Source organism: Colobus angolensis, unplaced genomic scaffold (assembly GCF_000951035.1).
Source record: "Colobus angolensis palliatus isolate OR3802 unplaced genomic scaffold, Cang.pa_1.0 Scaffold210, whole genome shotgun sequence".
Taxonomy (NCBI): domain Eukaryota; kingdom Metazoa; phylum Chordata; class Mammalia; order Primates; family Cercopithecidae; genus Colobus; species Colobus angolensis.
The window spans coordinates 544,439-549,788 of NW_012115267.1; the positions used below are offsets into that span (position 1 = coordinate 544,439).

The 5,350-nt window shown below is 42.4% G+C and overlaps 1 protein-coding gene across 1 annotated transcript in view; it reads right to left on the reverse strand.

Annotated features, from left to right (window-relative positions):
- LOC105512396 (tyrosine-protein kinase SgK223) overlaps positions 1–2,800 on the reverse strand; it is a 111,683-nt gene extending 108,883 nt beyond the window's left edge. The window contains exon 1 of the mRNA XM_011942838.1: positions 2,694–2,800. The gene's annotated coding sequence lies outside the window, so the exon portion shown is untranslated. The remainder of the gene's footprint in view (positions 1–2,693) is intronic.
- Positions 2,801–5,350: the final 2,550 nt, after the last annotated feature.

A 5,350-nucleotide genomic window follows, 5' to 3' on the forward strand; every position in this document is an offset into this window, starting at 1 on the left:
AGTGACCCTCCTGCCTCAGCCTCCCAAAGTGCTAGGATTACAGGCATGAGCCACCGCACCTGGCCGGGATATCACATTATATTTAACGGTCAAGTTTTCATAGGCTCCTCCTTGTGGCTGTAACAGTTACTCAGACTTTCCTTATTTTGGATAACTTTGATGGATGGTCAGATATTTTGTACAATGTCTCTCAGTTGAGATTTGACTGCTGTTTTTCTCATGGTTAAACTGGGGTTGTGGGTTTTTAGGAGGAAGAGGTCAGATAAAGTACATCTCTCAGCACATCATATCAAGGGTATGCCAGCCTGAGAAATATGGTGAGACCTTGTCTCTACAAACAATTTTTAAATAAATTACCTGGGAGTGGTGGCACACCTGTGGTCCCAGCTACTGGGGAGGCTGAGGTGGGAGGATTGTTTGAGCCCAGGAGGTTGAGACCACAGTGAGCTATGATTATGCCACTGCACTCCAGCCTGGGCAATAGAGTGAGACCCTGTCTCTTGCCAAAAACAAATAAATAAATAAATGTACATCCCATCAATATGACTTATCACTGTTGTTGTTGAACTTGATCTCCTGGCTGAGGTAGCATTTGTCAGATTTTTCCAGGTAAAGTTACTTTTTCCTTCCCTTTCCATACTGTATAGTTTTGAAAGAAGCCACTAAGTACAACCAGCACTTAAGAGGTGAGGTGTTATACGCCACCTTGAGAGAAGAGTACATAAATCAGTTGGAATTTTTCTGCATAGGAACTTTGTCCCTTTTCCTCATTTATTTATTTATTCAATCATTTCTATTGGCATAGACTTATGAATACTTATTTTATACTTCAGGTTATAATCCAATTTTGCTTTACTTTATTTCGTTGCTCCAATTATTCCAGTTTTGGCCATTAAGAGCTCTTTCAGTAGGTTCCTTCGTGTCTTTGACGTACTCCTATTATTGTGGGATTCTGTGGTTCTTTTTTTAAAGCACTTTCTTACTTTCTGGCACTATAAGAAACTCCAGGCTGATCGTGGGGATTTCTAGCCCCAGTCCTAGAGTCAGTCAGTTTCTCCAAGTAGTCCTGGTTTTTTAAATTGGTGAATGGTATTAGAAACCAATATCCACATGCTACATATGTGTGATAATTGTTTCTTCTAGTCCTTCTTAGCTGATGGAGCAATGAAACATATCTAAAAATATTTCCATACATATACATTTGTATCTATATTAAATAAATTTATTTAATAAATGAATATATTTAATATACATACATTTGTATCTATATTAAATTAACATTCATACAATGTTTCCAATTGAGATCCATTAAAACAGCTATCCCCAATCTTTTTGGCACCAGGGATCGGTTTCATGGAAGACAGTTTTTCCACAAACCGGGTGGGAGGATGCAGAGATGCTTTCAGGATGATTCAAGCACATTACATCTATTGAGCACTTTATTTCTATTATTATTACATTATAATATATAATGAAGTAATCATACAACTCACTGTAATGTAGAATCAGTGGGAGCCCTGAGCTTGTTTTCTTGCAACTAGATGGTCCCATCTAGGGGTGACGGGAAACAGTGACAGATCATCAGCCTTTTTTTTTTCTTTCTTTTGAGACAGAGTCTTACTCTGTTGCCCAGGCTGGAGTACAGTGGTGTGTCCATGGCTCACTGCAGCCTCCGCCTCCCAGGTTCAAGTGATTCTTCTGCCTTAGCCTCCCGAGTAGCCAAGATTACAGGCACCCGCCACCATGCCTGGCTAATTTTTGTACCTTTATTAAAGACAGGGTTTCACTGTGTTGGCCAGGCTGGTCTCAAACTCCTGACCTCAGGAGATCCACCCGCCCTGGCCTCTCACAGTGCTGGGATTACAGGTGTGAGCCACCGCCCCTGGCCCAGGCATTAGAGTCTCATAAGGAGTGTGCAACCTGGATCCCTTGCATGTACAGCTCACAATAGGCTTTGTGCTCCTATGAGAATCTAATGCTATCGCTGATCTGAAAGGAGGTGGAGCTCAGGCAGTAATGCGAGAGATGGGGTGTGGCTGTTAAGTACAGATCAAGCCTCGCTTGCTTACCTGCTACTGGCCTCCTGATGTGCAGCCTGGTTCCCAATAAGCCACAGGACTTCATGACCCAGGAGCTGGGGACCCCTGCATTATTAACACATGGATGCTTCTAGCCTCTCTTTGCTAAACTCTCATTCAGCAATGATAAATCTAACTCCCACCATCTGTCATCCATTTACTTAAATTGGTCATTTCCAGAATACATGTACAGCAGTATCTGAATTATTAGCCCATACCCCACAGGAAACTACTTTATCAACCAGAGTGAAAGGCTTAGGTGCAGCTTCTTTTGCCTTTAGTCTTACAGATGCCACGCTTTTCCAAAGGTACTAAGGTCGGCACCTTTTCCCCCGATCTCCTTCAGTGAGGTTGGTTCATACAGTACAGTTAGATCATGATATGGTTAAATCACAACACAGTGAGATTGCAGTACAGTGAGATTTGTTTTGTCACTTTCTGCATTCCATCTTGGAATTCCTCAACCTCCTGATTTTTAAAAATCTGTATACATTAAGGCTGACTCTTTGTGCAGATTTGTTTTAATAGAAAAAGTATTTTAAATTACTTAACATCCAGTAAAACTGATTAGCTAGAGGGATTCATTAATTCAACAAATATTTCCCAAGGGCCTGCCTTGTGTTAGGTCCTGCACCAGTGTCACTCTGGGGGAACTTATCTTATAGTTTCTTGTCCCCAGGACATCTTTGCATAATCAGAGCATGGGTATGCCAGTTTAAAAAGCACCAACGAAGGAAACTAGATTGTTATATTTATGGCCACATCTCCGGAATTCTAGAATTCCTTAGATCTGTGACTATGCCTCCCTCAGCGGTTCCAGAATCTGCAAAAATAATCTATTTGTAGAACTGCATTTAGGTAAGGTTAGAATTGTTTTTCTCCTACTGCTCTTTTGCTCCTAGTAAAAAAGCAATTTAAACTGCAAGGGAGAATAATAACTATTAAAGTCAACACTAGGTTTTGTCTAATAAAAAGCCATCAGCACAACTTAAATTATAACTCCCTTTGTTAATCTGGGATTGCTGAAAACAACAATTAAGCCACTCTACACTTGCAAGTGATCTACGATATTGTTTTTTTTATTGGCTTTATTTGTTATGCCAACCACATTACCTAAACAGCTAATACAATTGCTCATGTAAAATTATGCCAATAAAGGAAGGAAAGATAGTTGTTTGTTGCTGTTATCACGGGGAGGTGAGGGAGGAGGAATGGGCTTGCTGGCATTAGCAAATCAACCAATAGATTATCTTCCTTAAGAATATTAATGCTTTGTAAATCTTTCCTCCTTCCCCTTGCCTAACTCCCAGGATGGCCACACACCCTATAGTGCTGTAAGATCATCTTTTTTTTTCTTCCCCTTCAGACGGAGTTTCACTCTTGTTGCCCAAGCTGGACTGCAATGGTGCAATCTCGGCTCAATGCAACCTCCGACTACTGAGTTCAAGCAATTTTCCTGCCTCAGCCTTCCGAGTAGCTGGGATTACAGGCATGCACAACCACGCCCAGCTAATTTTGTATCTTTAGTAGAGATGGGATTTCACCATGTTGTCCAGGATGGTCTTGAACTCCTGACCTCAGGTGATCCACCGGCCTCACCCTCAGAGTTTTTAGGGACCCCTGAGTTGTACAAATCAGTTGCAGCTGGAGGTGCTAAACTGAATCTTAGTGGTAGATGAAGTAAGTAGCTTTCTATGTACTGAAGTTATTTGGACAAAATCACTTTCTTATGCATTCATTTGTATTCTAAACAGAAAGAAATAGCCATTGAAGACAAACTTGAAGCGGTCCCCTTCTAAATATGCATGTTGGAATAATTGTTTCTTACTTTTGTTTTTCTTGCCACAAAAGCATTTCTGCAAATGAAAGCATAGGGAGGAATCTGAAATATAAAATAGATAAATGTGGAATGGGGGTGGGGCATCTGAGAACTCCAATTCCCAATTTCTAGCTCTATGAGCCCTTAATCAGCAGTGGTTCCCAAACTTTAGCATGTGCAAGAATCAACTGGGATTCCATAAATGCAGGTTAATGGGTCTAACCCCTGGAGAATCTGATTAGAAGGTCTGAGTGGAGCCTGAGAGTCTAAATTTTAATATGTACCGCAGGGGTTGTGGAGACTGTGAGGCTGGCCAGGCATTCGTGCCTGTAATCCCAGAACTTTGGGAGGCCAAGGCAGGTGGATCGGCTGAGGTCAGGAGTTCAAGACCAGCCTGACCAATACGGTGAAACCCTGTCTCTACTGAAAATACAAAAAATAGCTGGGTGTGGTGGTGTGCACCTGTACTCCCAGCTTCTTAGGGGGCTGAGACAGGAGAATTGCTTGAAGCTGGGAGATGGAGGTTGCAGTGAGCCGAGATCACGCCACTGTACCCAGCCTGAGTGACAGAGCAAGACTCCATCTCAGAAAAAATAAAAAAGGCTGTGAGTCCCAAGGCCTGTATTGCCATCTCTGTGATGGTCTCAGTAGAGCCCAAAGTGAAAACCGCCGTGCAAGGGCATCCACAGTTAGGCTCACTCTTTGAGTTAGCAATAAAGCGATGGAGGCCCAACAGTCTCAACCCATTTTACTTGATTTTTCAGTGATTTCCTATGCTCCCGTATCAGAGGAGACAACTCGATTTTATCAGGCTGGGATAAAGAATTCTAAGAACTTGTTTATTTTAAAGCAGCATTAGTGATATGCGCAGAGACTAAAATTCCATCTGACACTGATTTCTCAAATTATATCAACTGAAGGAAGTGGGGCACCTTCTAGGTCATGTGGCGCTGGTCAGGGCACCAGCTGAAACCCTAAAAATAGCTGAACCACGTCTGAGGCCCAGTCAGAGAATTCCTTCCAGACATTTGTCTTCGGTGGATTTCCATGAATGCACAGCTGCCCGGGGCCATGCAAAACTGCCCCACAGTGATGAAACAAAGATTCTCACATTTCAGAGACGCTGGTCACAAGTGCCCCAACATTTGACTTGCTATTTTCTCGTCCAAGAAGCTGAACATTGGCAAAACCTCTAGGTCTGGAATAGGGAAGTTGTGCAGGGGAAGAAATGCATTTGCTGGCGCCTTGGGTGTAGCAGCGTATCACACTCGAGCAGCCACCCCATCTCTATGATTAGATGCTGGAGATACCACAGAGCAGGAACCAATGTACATGGCTTTGTTTGTCCAGATTCTATCACATTGTGTTTTGTTTTGTTTTGTTTTTATGGTGGTTGATAAAGTCAGGTGATTCCCTTAGGGCAGGAAAAACCTGGGGAGATGGTTCCAAGATC